The following is a 17,835-nucleotide window of genomic DNA, read 5'->3' on the forward strand; positions in this document are numbered from 1 at the left end:
GTGGCACTGCTGAGGTGTTATGGACGCCCAGGTTACTTTGATAGCAGCCTTCAGTTCGTCTGCATTGCTGGGTCTGGTGTCGCTCATCTTTCTCTTGACAATACCCCATAGAGAATCTAGGGGTTAAGGTCAGGTGAGTTTGCTGCCAATCAAGCACAGTGATGCTGTTGTTTTTACACCAGGTATTGGTACTTTCGGCAGTGTGGACAGGTGCCAAGTCTTGCTGGAGAATGAAATTTCCATCTCCAAAAAGTTTGTCGGCAGAGGGAAGGATGAAGTGCTCTAAAATGTCCTGGTACACGGATGCACTGAGTTTGGTCTTGATAAAACACAGTGGACCTACACCTGCAGATGACATGGCTCCCCAAACCATCACTGATTGTGGAAACTTCACACCAGACCTCCAGCAGCTTGGATTGTGGCCTCTCCACTCTTCCTCCAGACTCTGGGACCTTGATTTCCAAATAAAATGCAAAATTTACTTTCACCTGAAAACAACACCTTGGACCACTGACAACAGTCCAGTTCTTTTTCTCCTTGGCCCAGGTAAGGCGCTTCTTTAATGGCTGTGAGTTGAGTTATTTTGAGGGCACACAAAATTTACACTGTTATATAAGCTGCCCGCTGACTACTTTACATTGTATCAAAGTGTCATGTTTTTAGCATTCTCCCATGAATAGATATAATAAAATATTTAAAAAAATGTAACGGGTGTACTCACTTTTGTGACATACTGCATTATGAAGCTACAGCTCCCAGCATATCTCAACTGCCTGATGACGGTGACTTTTTTTTAGATGCCCAACCTTCAGTGATCTCCCTATTGCAAGTACCAAGGCAGACAACTTTAAAGGGTCATCTGCGTTTCATGGCTGAGACCGGAATAGTCCTCAGTGCTAGCCAAATGCTATATTATAACTTTCTACTTTTTTAGGAATTGATTGCTAAACTTAAACCCTGAACAAAACTCAAACTCTGTAGCGTACATACAAACAGAAGGCTTTTGGAGCAGGTCCTCCCTGAAAAATGCCTGAAAAATTGCTAAAAAATAATGTGTAACAACTGTGGCAACGACGGAGACGCAAAGAAGGTACGAAGGGGTGGACCCACTGGACCATGACAATGATCCTCCCACGGGCGAGCTGACCAGATGGAACCACCCCCTATACAGGGAGCGTTAGGGGCAGACCTGTGAGAGACTATCGCCACGGCAGCTGGAAGGCAGAGTGAGAGGGCTAGAAATAGGAACCAGGAGGGTATGCAAGACTAAGAGAGATAAGACACGATGGAGAGGTGGTACAAGAGAGCAGCACGAACCGGAAGGTAACTGAGGTCAGGTTGGCGAGTGAAGCAAGGACGGAACAGTGGAAATGGACAAGCAGGCAGGACAACGTGGAGGTAGGCTGAATGAGGAACTAGGACAGGACCTAGGGAAATAATGAAAGAAGCACAAGGTCAAGTATATGAGACGCTGGACAATAGTGCGGCCAAAGTCAGTTGCAAGCACAAATGAACACAAGGCAAGGTTAGGAGGAAGAGGTGGAATAATAAGGCCAGCGCTGTGAGGACTTCTGGGTTGGAGTCCTCCAGGGGATAGAGAGGAGAGGATGGAGCAACAGGGACACTCTCAGAGATGTACGCGTGCAGCGCTGAACTGAGCGTGCGCGCGCAGCCGGCGAGAAGCAGAGTCCGGGAGCGCACGCAGAGTAGAGGACGCCGGAAGGAAGGCGCGCTGAGGCGCCGAAGACAGGTGAGTGCAAGAGGGAGCAGGGAGCCGTGGTGGAAGCGAAGATGTGACATAATGCTTGAAATATTCTTCCTCTACATTTCTAATATAAATCCACTCCACTGTGCATATGTTCAGTCTTTGGAGTAATTTTTTCTGATTCAGGGTTTATAAAGCATCTGGTGGGAAAAAAAGAAAGTGCATGTCATAGCCGTTAGGGGTCGAATTCCCGCCTCTGCACAGGGGGAATCTCGGGCCATCTCCGCTGCGGTCTCCCATTCTTCTCCTGCTGCAGTGGAGCCTGCTCGGCGGAGACGTCGGTCCCGGCGTCTCGCTCAGTCTGACTCTGTGCAAAGGGTTACTGCTGCTTTTCCAGCTTTTGCCATTGAAGCCAGTGCTGGGCAGCGGCGAGCAGTCGCTTTTTGGACTAAGTCCTGCTTTTCTCCTTCTGAGCATGCCCAGTGTAAGATCTCTCATTGGAGATCGAGGGTCACATGCTTGGATACTGCAGCAAAGCCCATTGGTTCTCCAGGAAGGTCCTGAAGGTGCTCAGGCTCTGTGGCAGCCTCTCATTGGTCCTTCTAGGAAGGTCTTGTACTTGCTACAGCTATATAAGGTTCGCATGGCCGCACAGCCATGCGCTAGTATCAATGCATGTTATGAGTTTTGCGCCAATGTGGTCACGCTTGTGTGGATTCAGGGACCCGGCTGAAATAAGCCACCTAGAATACCGGCACCTCCGGTGAGGAGATTGTGTGTTTGCCTCCTTGACTGCGTGACCACAAGCTGCTATCTGCTCAGCAGTTACTGTGTTTTCCTGTGGAGTTTAACAGGACACAGCCCTTTCTTTATAGCGACTCTGTGAAGCAACAGAGATCGCTTCTACCGCCATATAGTGCCGCTGTTTGCCAGCAGCAGGTTCTTTTCCTGCACGGTGGACCCCGGGCTGCGAACGCACCAAATAACATTTCTATATTTACTCGGTGCGTTCCGCCAGCCCTAACAATAGCTTTGAAGTGTTTCCTGATGGAATAAGTTCCAAACTAGGCACCGTCCAATCAAAGGTGTACCAAAGAAAATTTAAAGAAAAAAAAAAGACTATCCAAAAATGCTTGAAAAACTTTTGTTAACTGATCCAGGACTGGAAAAACTCTTCCAGAAACTCTTCAAAGGAAGAGCGTTTCCTGAAACTGTTTCCACTCGTCATTTTTGACTGCCTCGAATAGACTTTGTGAACAAGATTCTTAAATTTTTAGGGTTAACCCCTTCAATACAATTCCAAATTTGTCCAAAGTTCACATCGGAGCGTGATGAGAGTTTTAGCTTTTTATCAACAGGAGAGATAACGTGATACTGCTACTACTCAGCCGCTTCACCTTCCGCATTCTCTTACGATAAATGTGCCACCTCCACTTTGTTCTCCAAGACCTCACATTCGCAACCAAACAAAACAAATCGATGTTCTGCATATAAATAGCAGAAAAAAAATATTTTATGGGCATTTTCTCCAAATAAATTGTTCAGAGAGGATAGTCTTGTTACCAGGGATCGTAAAAATAAATGAGTCACAAGAAAGAAGCTATCAAAACGTCCCCGTCTCCACCCCGTGTGGCGGCATATTCAGATTCTCCAGCAGATAGCTCTATTCTAAAATGTCGACTTGTCATCGCTCATATTCCCCTAGATTTTTTTTTTTAGTTGAGTGGCAAAGACTTGAAATTAGATAACTCAAGTCTTCAGAAATTTTGAGAGATTTTTATCTGCAGCTGAACAGCAAGTGAGGAAAAAAAAATCAATAACGTTTTTGTATGATGTTCTGAGAATCACTTATATATGCTTGCTATCTTCTCTAAGCAGTATCTCGGCAAAAGGCAGATAAGAAAATGTACTCCCCTATAATACGCCTGGCCTTTAGCTTTTAAAATGCCTTATTTATTCATTCTTTATGTAATAAATCAGGTTTTAGACCTAAAATAGTAATAATTTTTAATATCACAATGATAGACAAAACTTTCAAATTGTTAAAGGGGTTGTCCACTTTATTCTTATTTTTAACAGAAGCGTTGGGAAATTGATTTTGTGCTACTTACTAATACAGTTGAAACCAGAAGTTTACATACACTATGTAAAAAGACACATCTGCATGTTCTTCTCATTATCTGACATGAAATCAGAATAAACCTTTCCCATTTTAGGCCAATCAGGATTACCATAATTAATATTATTTGCCATATATCAGAATAATGAGAGAGAGAATGTTTTAAGGCATTTTTATTACTTACATAGTTACATAGTTATTAAGGTTGAAGGAAGACTTTAAGTCCATCTAGTTCATCCCATAGCCTAACCTAACATGCCCTAACATGTTGATCCAGAGGAAGGCAAAAAAAAACCCATGTGGCAAAGAGTAACTCCACCATGGGGAAAAAAATTCCTTCCCGACTCCACATACGGCAATCAGACTAGTTCCCTGGATCAACGCCTTATCAAGGAATCTAGTGTATATACCCTGTAACATTATACTTTTCCAGAAAGGCATCCAGTCCCCTCTTAAATTTAAGTAATGAATCACTCATTACAACATCATACGGCAGAGAGTTCCATAGTCTCACTGCTCTTACAGTAAAGAACCCGCGTCTGTTATTATGCTTAAACCTTCTTTCCTCCAGACGTAGAGGATGCCCCCTTGTCCCTGTCTCAGGTCTATGATTAAAAAGATCATCAGAAAGGCCTTTGTACTGTCCCCTCATATATTTATACATTAACATAAGATCACCCCTTAGGCTTCGTTTTTCCAAACTAAATAGCCCCAAGTGTAATAACCTATCTTGGTGTTGCAGACCCCCCAGTCCTCTAATAACCTTGGTCGCTCTTCTCTGCACCCGCTCTAGTTCAGCTATGTCTTTCTTATACACCGGAGACCAGAACTGTGCACAGTATTCTAAGTGCGGTCGAACTAGTGACTTGTATAGAGGTAAAATTATGTTCTCCTCATGAGCATCTATGCCTCTTTTAATGCATCCCATTATTTTATTTGCCTTTGTAGCAGCTGCCTGACACTGGCCACTGAATATGAGTTTGTCATCCACCCATACACCCAGGTCTTTTTCATTGACGGTTTTGCCCCCAGTTTTAGAATTAAGCACATAGTTATACATCTTATTACTTCTACCCAAGTGCATGACCTTACATTTATCCCCATTAAAGCTCATTTGCCATTTATCAGCCCAAGCTTCTAGTTTACATAAATTATCCTGTAATATAAAATTGTCCTCCCCTGTATTGATTACCCTGCAGAGTTTAGTGTCATCTGCAAATATTGAAATTCTACTCTGAATGCCCCCTACAAGGTCATTAATAAATATGTTAAAAAGAAGAGGGCCCAATACTGACCCCTGTGGTACCCCACTGCTAACCACGACCCAGTCTGAGTGCGCTTCATTAAAGGGACACTGTCACCTGAATTTGGAGAGAACAATCTTTAGAAAACCCCACCCCTAGGTCTAAAGATTGTTCCCTCCAAATTCAGGTGACAGTGTCCCTTTAATAACTACCCTTTGTTTCCTATCCCTGAACCCACTTACACATATTTTCCCCTATCCCCATTATTCTCATTTTATGTAACAACCTTTTGTGTGGCACCGTATCAAAAGCTTTTAAAAAGTCCATATACACTACATCCACTGGGTTCCCTTGGTCCAGTCCGGAACTTACCTCTTCATAGAAGCTGATCAAATTAGTCTGACATGAACGGTCCCTAGTAAACCCGTGCTGATACTGGGTCATGAGGTTATTCCTCTTCAGATACTCCAGTATAGCATCCCTTAGAATGCCCTCCAGGATTTTACCCACAGTAGAGGTTAAGCTTACTGGCCTATAATTACCGAGTTCAGTTTTTGTCCCCTTTTTGAATATTGGCACCACATTTGCTATACGCCAGTCCTGTGGTACAGACCCTGTTATTATGGAGTCTTTAAAGATTAAAAATAATGGTCTATCAATGACTGTACTTAATGCCTGCAGTACTCGGGGGTGTATCCCATCCGGGCCCAGAGATTTGTCAATTTTAGTTATTTTTAGACGCCGCTGTACTTCCTGCTGGGTTAAGCAGGTGAAATTTAATGGGGAATTTTTGTTATCACTGATCATATTGGCTGCCATGGGATTTTCTTGTGTAAATACTGATGAAAAAAAGTTATTTAGCATATTGGCTTTTTCTTTATCCTCATCCACCATTTCCCCCAGACTATTTTTAAGGGGGCCAACACTATCATATTTTAGTTTCTTACTATTTACGTAGTTAAAGAATATTTTGGGATTATTTTTACTCTCTCTGGCAATGAGTCTCTCTGTCTCAATCTTTGCTGCCTTGATTTGCTTTTTACAGAATTTATTTAATTTTCTGTATTTATTTAATGCCTCCTCACTACCTACTTCCTTTAATTCTCTAAATGCTTTCTTTTTGTCCCTTATTGCGTCCCTTACAGCTCTATTTAGCCATATTGGTTTCCTCCTATTTCTAGTATGTTTATTCCCATACGGTATATACTGTGCACAGGTCCTATCCAGGATGCTAATAAATGTCTCCCATTTTCTTTGTGTACTTTTATGTCTCAGGATATCGTCCCAGTTAATTGCACCAAGATCATCTCTCATCCGTTGGAAATTTGCCCTCCTGAAGTTTAGTGTCCTTGTCACCCCCCTACTACACATCTTATTAAAGGAGACCTGAAAACTTATTATTTTGTGATCACTATTCCCCAAGTGACCCACGACCCTTATATTTGATATGCGGTCTGGCCTGTTGGTTAATATTAGGTCTAGCAGTGCCCCCCTTCTTGTTGGGTCCTGAACCAGTTGTGAAAGGTAATTGTCTCTCATAGTTGTCAGACACCGATTACCTTTACTGGAACTGCATGTTTCTGTTCCCCAATCTATTTCAGGGTAGTTGAAGTCCCCCATAATAATGACTTCTCCTTGAGTCGCAGCTTCATCTATTTGCTTTACGAGGATATTCTCCATTGCTTCCATTATTTTTGGAGATTTATAACAAACCCCTATCAGTAATTTATTATTTTTCCCCCCTCCCCTTATCTCCACCCACAGGGACTCTACATTTTCATTAGATTCACCTATATTATCACGCAGGATGGGTTTTAAGGACGATTTTACATACAGACACACCCCTCCCCCTCGCTTATCTGTACGGTCATTTCTGAACAGACTATAGCCCTGCAAGTTAACAGCCCAGTCATGGCTCTCATCCAGCCATGTCTCAGATATCCCCACCATGTCATAATTATGCTCCAACAACATTAATTCTAATTCCTCCATTTTGTTGGCGAGGCTTCTGGCATTAGTATACATGCACTTGATGTTCCTCTCTGTACCTCTATTCTTTCTTAAATTATTAACTGTTCTAACCCCACCCCCCATGCCACCGCCACCCCCAACTTCCTTATTTGTGTCCAGGTCTCTATCTGCCCTATCTTTCCCTCCTATACATTGAATACCCTCCCCCAATCCCTAGTTTAAACACTCCTCCAACCTTCTAGCCATTTTCTCCCCCAGCACAGCTGCACCTTCCCCATTGAGGTGCAGCCCGTCCCTAGCGTAGAGCCTGTAGCCCACTGAGAAGTCAGCCCAGTTCTGCAGGAACCCAAACCCCTCCTTCCTACACCAATTCTTGAGCCACTTATTAACCTCCCTAATCTCCCGTTGCCTCTCTGGCGTGGCACGTGGTACAGGCAGTATTTCGGAAAATACCACTTTGGAGGTCCTTGCTTTCAGCTTGCAGCCTAATTCCCTGAAATCATCTTTAAGGACCTTCCACCTACCTCTAACTTTGTCATTTGTGTCAATGTGCACCATGACCGCTTTGTCCTCACCAGCCACTCCCAGTAATCTGTCCACCCGATCAGCGATGTGTCGGACTCGAGCGCCAGGTAGGCAGCACACCGTCCGACGATCCCTGTCTTTGTGACAGATTGCCCTATCTGCTCCCCTAATAATTGAGTCCCCCACTACCAGCACCTGTCTGACCTGCCCTGCTCTCCTATTTCCCTTCTTACTGTAGCAGTCACTCCTCCAGCTTTCAGAGGACATGCCTGGTTGCAGCAGTGCTACCCCTGTACTGGCACCCCCCTCATCGGCCAACTTAGCAAACTTATTGGGGTGTGCCAGATCAGGACTAGCCTCCCTGGCACTCTTCCCTCTACCCCGCTTTCTGAATGTCACCCAGCTAGCTACTTTACTGTCCTGCAGTTCCATCCTACCATCCCTCCCATCTATCCCATTGAGCGTCTGCACAGTGAGCAGAAGACTCCTCTCCATATTGTCTATGGATCTCAGTGTTGCCAGCTGCACATTTAGATCCAGAATCTGGGCTTCCAAATGCTCAACGTGCTCACATCTCGCACAGCAGTATGCACCCTCGACCGGCTGATCAAGGACTGCATACATGTGGCAAGATGTGCACTGGATGGCATTAACAATAGTGGAGCACATTTCCTAATGGGGATTGCACCAGACAGAAACGTTAAATAAAAAACAACACAAAGTATTAATAAAATACAGACAGCAATTCAGCAATTCCTCCCTTGGAAACTCCCTGAATCCAAAGTCACTGAATCACAAGTCACACTTACCGCCATTCACACATACGCTCAGGTCACACTCAGCTCGTTCACACTCGCTGAGCTGAAGATTTAAAGATTTTTTTTTCCCCTCAGCAACAATCCATCTTGCTGTTCAATGCTCTGTACTGCAAAGTCAAACATTTCCATACATTTCATTAGCATTTGGTACCATTGCCCTTGCACTGAATGACTTGGGTCAGATGTTTGAGATATCCTTCCACAAGCTTCTGACAATAGTTGGTCAGAATTTGGGCCCGTTCCTCCTGACAAAGGTTTGTAGGTCGCCTTACTTGCACCGGCCTTTTCAAGCTTTGTCCATAAATTTTCAATAGGATTGAGATCAGGGCTTTGTGACGGCCGCTCCAAAACATTGACTTTGTTATCATTAAGCCACTTTGCCAGTATGCTTAAGGCCATTGTCCATTTGGAAGACCCATTTCCACCAAAGCTTTAACTTCCTGGCTGATGTTTTGAGATGTTGCTTCAGTATTGCCACAATCTTCTTTTCTCATGATGCCATCTATTTTGTGAAGTGCACCAGTCCCTCTTGCAGCAAAACAACCCCACAACATGATGCTGCCACCCATGTGTTTCACAGTTGGGATGGTGTTCTTAGGCTTCCAAGCTTCTCCCTTTTTCTTCCAAGCGTAACTATGGTCATTATGCCCAAAAAGTTCAATTTTAGTTTAATCAGAGCAGGCTGGACATTCCCATCTTGTTTGTACTTGCCTATAATTGTTTGTACAGATGAACGAGGCACCTTCAGGTGTCTTGAAATTTTTACCCAAGGATGAGCCAGATTTGTGCAAGTCCAGAATTCTCTTCCTGATATCTTGGCTGATTTCTTTACACTTTACCATGATGCTAAAAAAAGAAGCAGTGTGTTTCAGGTGCGTATTAAAATACATCCACAGGTGTGTCTCTAATTAACGCACATGTTGCCCAAAAACTATCAGACGCTTCCAAACATATCCACAACCCATTTAGCAAAATAAAATTAAAATCGACCAATCTAAGAATTAATATTAAGAATAACATAACCATACTATTATTTTTAGTTCTTGTTCATCTATTACTTCAGATAGTTTTATTAGACTATTTTACCGCTTTGAAAGTCTTGACTATGATTTTTCTGTTTTTAATTGTTGCATTTAAAAATAGTATTAATAATGCTGGAAATATTCTGCTTGCTGATAGAAGACGTTTTTATATTATCTTCATTATTATTTTTAATAGTTTCTAGAATTCCTGGAAATTAATTTAGTTAGGATTGATTTAAAAGTTGTTTTAAACTTTGGTGCCACATTCCGAAACAATGACACAGTAGCGTGACTGAGGATGCGACTGCGACTGGGCCCATGCAGGAGCGAGGCCTGCCCATGTCAGCCCTGTTTTTAGTTGAATGTGCGTTCTTGGACAGCCATTCAGCTGAAATGTGGTGTGGAGATCCGCCAGCTCCCTTGACCACAATAGACATATTGGCTGCCGGCCATCTTGGTTTTTGCTGATCCACATGCCATTTGGCTAGACCAGCTCCATTGCACACCCAATCTGTGTTTCTCACTGTGTTCTATGGATTAGAGAATCCACCTTACTAAATGAACCTCTAACAGAATACTCAGGAAATGGATACCAAGGGTGTGACTGCTTTGACAATGTTGTCGCTAGAAATAGAGGACTTATCTGGACTACCCAAGTTACTGTGAGTCAACGAGAGGTCTAGATGACCTCCCATTGGTTCACAATAACTTGGGTAGTCCAGATAAGTCCTGTACCTTACCTTATCTCTCAACTCGTTCGGAGACATTGTCTCAAACTCCGGCTATTACACCACCCTCTCCTCAACATCTGTCACAGTCATCCTCTTATCTGGAGCATTCTTTTTGGGGAACATTTCCACATCTGCCTGTTTTGATGATGTAAAATACTTCTGAAAGATCATTATCCATTGCTCTTCATCTCGGATTAAGAGTCATGCCGGCTTCACCAAATTCGATAAGTATGGTGCTTATAATCAGTATGGAAGAGGTGGCAAGTGGAAAACTATATTCAGCACCTGTGATGGTTATTACTAATGTCTTGTAATGCCTTTCAGTTTATGCAACACACCTGCGGTGTTCCAAAACTTTAAGAAAATCTTCTTTGACGTCCTGTACGAATATGTTTTAGCCTATCTGGGTGAAATCCTAATCTTTTCCAGAGACTTGAATTCACACCATCTTCATGCCCGATCCATTCTGAAAAGAAAGAAAATGATCTTTATGCCAAACCGGAAAAATGTCTCTTTGAGCATCAAAAAATATTTAGATTTGAGAGCATCATCATGAACTGCTTTTTCTCAGTTTCCTCAACTCTTCAGGAGATCTGCAAATCCGTACCCTCAACTTATCAGCCATACATTTTAGATGGTTTGGCCAAGTCTTCGAAAATCAGTGTGTTCGGCAGAATTGTATCCATTATGAGTGTTTTGGGGGGGTCTAAAGTATGCAGCCCTAATCGTAAGATAATATATTCCACCCTAAAATGTGTTTTCTATTCTCTCTTCTGTATACGATGATTACTTAAATTCCAGTTCCACCCATCAAATGGTGAAATCAGAGCGGAGAATTTTATATTTCACATTCTACAATTGACTATCTTAATTATTCAATAGGCTTTAATTAGCTTTAAGAGAACAAATCTGTACAGCGCAATGACAACTATAATTACCATTTGTTTAATTAACATTTTCACTGCTGGAGGACATCGCCCAATTAAAGGACCCTTCAAAGTTAAAAACAACTAGAAAATGCCAAGTACAAAACTCATTATAGAAAATTAGCAGCAGTGTCAACACACACACTGTTATAGAGCTGACTTATACCGAGCAAATTGTCCTCCATTGCTCCGGCTCCTTATTTTCGTACATTTTGTTTTCAATGAGGCTTCAGGAACCCACAGCCCAAATCATTTACAAACTATTTGTAGAGCTGCAGTAATTAAGTAAATTGGATGAGGCGGTCTATAGATCTGACAGTGCAGCTATTAGATGTTGTAGAATGCATTAGATGTAAATGCGGAGAGGGAATAAAAAACCTACTGTATACCGATGTGGCCATTGGTTTCTTATAAACCCTATGTGAATGGAGTTAAAGGAAATATTTATATGGGGGAGAAGTGTCTTCAGACAAATATATGACAAATGAAAGTGAAAAAGATGAAGGGCAAAAGAGGGAAGTGAAAAAACCCAGGAGTCTAGGCTAACCGAGCTTCATTGGAGGAACTCCGATGATCCCAAGAATTGGCATCCCAAAGCCGACTGTGTAAATGTAGTGTTGGCGCCCAAGATTGACCGTCTCTCCTTTCACATCCATAGGACTGAGGAAGGGATCTATTGTGGCAGTGAACAACACAGTGGTCTATCATCATTACTATCGCTCTATTCACACAGGAGGCAGTGAATTAACTTTTTATGTTGTGCTGTGCTATGAGCCATCATTTTAATAATTTTAATGTAGGGGCTGTACCTGTTAATATTTACCCATGGTTCATTGTATGTCAGGTGTCATATATGTTTGTGTTATATATGTAGAAGTTGGCATACAAGTTTGCTCAGTCAGAGATTACAAGTGCAAATAATAGGGCATTGCGATGCACAGATGTCATCCTGCCTTATTGTGCTACTTGGTCAGATGGCCAGGCAGTGCTATTGTGATCTTGTGAGTGCTTTGGGCAAAGTATCACACTACCAAGATACACCGTTCCTGGGTTAGTGGCAATGGGAAGGATTGGTAGTTGGAGTAGGGCTTGATGAGAAGTGTAGTGACTGTAAGATTTTATAGAGTGGTCTCGGATTACTCAGTGGAGCAAACACTGTATGAATAAAGCCAAGAATTAAATAATGGAACTGGGTGAAGATGATTTACCGCCATCTATATTGCATGTGGTTACAAGTCTGCACACACAGGGTTAATAAAGTGATCCAAAAAAATAACTGAGGCAGATTTCTACATCCTACAACTGTCTGTTGTGAGTTACATGGTACATTGTTTCTGGTGCTGCTTAGTAAGCACCAAGCGCTGTGCCTCAATTTTAATATGCATCCAGCAAGCTCTGTGCCTCAAGTCTAATGTGTATTTTCCAAGCTCTGTGCCTAATGTGTAACCACCAAGCTCTGTGCTTCAGCTCTAGTGTGTGACAATCAAACTCTGTGCCTCAACTCCAATATGCAACCACCAAACTCTGTGCCTCAACTATAAAATGCAACCACTAAGCTCTGTGCCTCAACTCTAATATGCAACCACCAAGCTCTGTGCCTCAACTCTAATGTGTAACCAACAAGCTCTGTGCCTCAACTCTAATATGCAACCACCAAACTTTGTGCCCCAACTATAAAATGCAACCACCAAGCTCTGTGCTTCAACTCTAATGTGTAACCATCAAGCTCTGTGCCTCAGCTCTAATGTGTAACCACCAAGCTCTGTGCTTCAACTCTAATATGCAACAAACAAGCTCTGTGCCATATGCAACCACCAAGCTCTATGCCTCAACTCTAATATTCAACCACCAAGCTATGTGCCTCAACTCTATTATGCAACCACCAAGCTCTGTGCTTCAACTCTAATGTGTAACCACCAATCTCTGTGCCTCAACTTTGATGTGTAACCACCAAGCGCTGTGCCTCAACTCTAATGTGTAACCACCAAGCGCTGTGTCTCAACTCTAATGTGCAACCGCCAAGCTCTGTGCTTCTAATATACAACCACCAAGCTCTGTGCCTCAACTCTAATGTTTAACCACCAAGCTCTGTGCCTCAACTCTAATGTTTAACCACCAAGCTCTGTGCCTCAACTCTAATGCTTAACCACCAAGCACTGTGCTTCAACTCTAATATACAACCACCAAGCTCTGTGCCTTAATTCTAATATGCAACCACCAAGTTCTGTGCCTCAACTCTAATATTTAACCACCAAGCTCTGTGACACTCAAGCTATGTGCCTCAACTTTAAAGTCTAAGTACCAAGTTCTGTGCCTCAACTCTAATATTCAACCACCAAGCTCTATGACTTAACTCTGAGGTGTAAATGACAAATTTTGTTGCTTGATTCTGATGCATAACCTCCAAGTTTTGTAACTTTACTTAAATTCTCTGAAAAAAAAATATGTATACCCATTAAAAGACATTTTATTAGATATGCTTTAAAAATAAAGCTCTAATTAAAATAAAATGTAAAAAGAACAAGAAACTCTGTGCCAATCAACCCCTAATGGTGCAGACAAAATAAACGTATGATGCTATAATATGAGTCATATCTATATAACGAAAGGAACATAAGGTAATGATTTCATAAACATAAAAGTGCCCAAATCAAGCTTAAACAAGACCCTACCTAGTGTTGGAAGTTGGCATCTTATATAGAGCAAATGGTGCCCCTGCTCAGCGTTGACTAGACCTGTTGCACCCTAATGAGCCCTATTGTTCAATATGGACCTACAATTATGGCCCATACAGACAAAATGTACAGCAATACTCACAAAGAGTAAAACAATTGCAAGCCACAATACATTATAGTCCCTATATGTAGTCCATAGGGGACCTAACCACAGAGAACGGACAATAGTAAACCTTGATGTAAAAGGATAGGCACTCCAATCACTGTTTCTATAAGTCACAAAAAGAGATAATGATGAATAAAAAGATACCCAAATCAGCGCTTATTTTCATACTTGTCAATCTCTGACAGTGGCATTTAACTTGCGCTTTCCGGAAGAGTTCCAGAAATCACGCCCATCGCCCACGCCCAACCCTGTCACCGATGGGTTGGCATGACAACCAGAGGTCTCCAGCAGACCTCTATGATTGTCATAGCCAGATGGCTATGAGCGCCACCCAGTGGTCAGCGCTCATAGCAAGTGAGCATTTCTGCTACATACGGGTGATCTGATCATCGCCTGTAGGTAGCAGAGCAGATCAGACAACTGCAGCTTCTAGTCTCCCATGGAGACAATTGAAGCATGCCAAAAGTAAAAAAAAAGTAAAAAATATAAAAGTTCAAATAACCCCCCTTTTGCCCCATTCAAAATAAAACAATATAAAAATCAAACCTGCACATATTTGGTATCGCCGTGTTCAGAATCAGCCGATCTATCAATGTAAAAAAAACTCAACCCAATTGTTAAATGGTGCAGTGAGAAAAAAGTCAAATTGTCAGATTTTAATTTTTTTAGTTGCCGCACATTGAATTAAAATGCAATAACGGGCGATCAAAAGATCGTATCTGCACCAAAATGGTATCATTAAAAATATCAGTTCAGCACGCAAAAAATAAGCCCTCACCCAATCCCAGATCACGAAAAATGGAGACTCTACGGGTAACGGAAAATGGTGCAATTTTTTATTTTTTTTTAACAAACGTTGACTTTTTTTCACCACCTAAGTAAAAAATAACCTAGACATGTTTGGTGTCTATGAACTCATAATGATGTGGACAATTATAATGGCAGGTCAGTTTTAGCATTTAGTAAGCATGGTAAAAAACAAAACAAAAAAACAACTGTGGGATTGCACTTTTTTTTTGCAATTTCACCGCATTTGGAATTTTTTTTACCATTTTCCAGTACATGATAAGTTAAAACCAATGGTGTCGTTCAAAAGTGCTACTCGTCCTGCAAGAAACAAGCCCTCACATGTCCATTTTGACAAAAAAATTAAAAAGTTATGGCTCTGGGAAAAAGGGGAGCAAAAAATGAAAATGCGAAAACAAAAATACCTACGGTCGTTAAGGGGTTAATTAATTAATTATTTTTTTTTTTTTTTTTACAAGGGGTGACACATTTTTAGTATGCCATCGCTACATTTATAATAGATTATTTGTTTTTATTCTCTTGGTTAAAATTCTAACCAATATTCTCCAGAAAATTGGGCCATCACTTACCTTCATCGCCTTGATGGCATTCCTCTAGAGAATCCAATCAGTTTTAAAAATAATGAGACCAACGAAGTAAAGAAGCCAATTGCTTTCTCGTGTGTATGGTGCAGACATGTCGTGGAGCTTGATTGCTGACTTTGCTGATTTAGACCTTAATATATCAGTAGTCAAGCTGAACATCTCTGGTACACGGCAGGTATAAATCACAACTATTTTAAGATTAAGAACTTAGATAAAGTGACCTTGGACAATTCAGAAAAAACCCTCTTGGCTGATTTTACTTTCCTGGAAATGGTATGACCAAGAAATTGAAAAAAAATGTTTTCTTAAATTTTTTTTTTACAGCAAACATTAGTATCACAACTAACATCTTCTTTAATTACAGGGCCAAAAAAGTGAAGCTCCTCTATGTCTACCTACTGTACAGACTGCCTGAAAATGTATAGAAACATTCTCAGTTATCAATAACTCCATCTAGAGAAAAATATTTGATTGGGGACAAGAAGGGGGGAGAGGAGGGAGATGCAGCTGCAGTTTCTGTCCTTTAGTGGGTCTGTGAGACTGCTCTTTGTACAAAGTACAGCTCTGACATCAGAGGAGTGCAGGGAGAACATTTTCATTTACAGAATTGTCAGTACAGTCAAATATTCAACATTTGAACTTGCTAAGTTGTAACTAGGGTTGAGCGAAACGGGTCGATCATTTTCAAAAGTCGCCGACTTTTGGCTAAGTCGGCGTCTCATGAAACCCGATCCGACCCCTGTGCTTGTCGGCCATGCGGTACGCGACTTTCGCGCCAAAGTCGCGTTTCAATGACGCGAAAAGCGCCATTTCTCAGCCAATGAAGGTGAACGCAGAGTGTGGGCAGCGTGATGACATAGATCCTGGTCCCCACCATCTTAGAGAAGGGCATTGCAGTGATTGGCTTGCTGTCTGCGGCGTCACAGGGGCTATAAAGGGGCGTTCCCGCCGACCGCCATCTTACTGCTGCTGATCTGAGCTTAGGGACAGGTTGCTGCCGCTTCATCAGAAGCAGGGAGAGCGTTAGGCAGGGTCCACTAACCACCAAACCGCTTGTGCTGCAGCGATTTCCACTGTCCAACACCACCTTCGGTGTGCAGGGACTGTGGAAGCTATTTTTTTTTTTTTTTCCCCTCAGCGCTGTAGCTCATTGGGCTGCCCTAGAAGGCTCCGTGATAGCTGTATTGCTGTGTGTACGCCACTGTGGAAACCAACTGCTTTTTTCAAAGCACATATCCTCTTGTTCCTTCCTTTCTGCACAGCTATCTTTTCTGTTTGTCCACACTTTTTATTTAATTTGTGCATCAGTCCACTCCTATTGCTGCCTGCCATACCTGGCTTACATTACTGCAGGGAGATAGTAATTGTAGGACAGTTTTTTTTTTTTTTTTGTTTTTTTTTTGTGGGAGATTAAGATTGGCATTTCTGCTACAGTGCCATCCCTGTGTGTGCCATCTCTCACTGAGTGGGCCATAGAAAGCCTATTTATTTTTTCCGTGATTTGTGTTCTAAAATCTACCTCAACACAAAAACACTACATCAATCAGTGGGAGAAAAATATTGGCCTCAGTCAGGGCTTGTGTGCCACTGCTGTGTGTGCTATCTCTCATTCAGTGGGCTATAGCAAGCCTATTTTTTTTTTTTTTTTTTTTTTTAATATTATTTGGTTTCTAATTCTCCCTGAAAAAAAAAAAAAAAACCTAAAAAAACAGTGGGAGAATAATATTGCCCTTTCAGCTTGTGTGCCAGTCTTGACTCCTGGGTGTGCCACCTCTCTCCCTCTCATTCAGTGGGCCATAGAAAGCCTATTTATTTTTTTTTTTTAATATTATTGGGTTTCTAAAGTCTCCCTGAAAAAACAAAAAATACATAAAAAAACAGTGGGAGAGTAATATTGCCCTTTCAGCTTGTGTGCCAGTCTTGACTCCTGGGTGTGCCTCCTCTCTCCCTTTCATTCAGTGGGCCATAGAAAGCCTATTTATTTTTTCCGTGATTTGTGTTCTAAAATCTACCTCAACACAAAAACACTACATCAATCAGTGGGAGAAAAATATTGGCCTCAGTCAGGGCTTGTGTGCCACTGCTGTGTGTGCTATCTCTCATTCAGTGGGCTATAGCAAGCCTATTTTTTTTTTTTTTTTTTTTTTTTTAATATTATTTGGTTTCTAAAGTCTCCCTGAAAAAAAAAAAAAACCTAAAAAAACAGTGGGAGAGTAATATTGCCCTTTCAGCTTGTGTGCCAGTCTTGACTCCTGGGTGTGCCACCTCTCTCCCTCTCATTCAGTGGGCCATAGAAAGCCTATTTATTTTTTTTTTTAAATATTATTGGGTTTCTAAAGTCTCCCTGAAAAAACAAAAAATACATAAAAAAACAGTGGGAGAGTAATATTGCCCTTTCAGCTTGTGTGCCAGTCTTGACTCCTGGGTGTGCCACCTCTCTCCCTTTCATTCAGTGGGCCATAGAAAGCCTATTTATTTTTTTTTTTTAATATTATTTGGTTTCTAATTCTCCCTGAAAAAAAAAAAAAAAACCTAAAAAAAC

The sequence above is a fragment of the Ranitomeya variabilis genome, chromosome 1 (assembly GCF_051348905.1).
Source record: "Ranitomeya variabilis isolate aRanVar5 chromosome 1, aRanVar5.hap1, whole genome shotgun sequence".
Lineage (NCBI taxonomy): Eukaryota > Metazoa > Chordata > Amphibia > Anura > Dendrobatidae > Ranitomeya > Ranitomeya variabilis.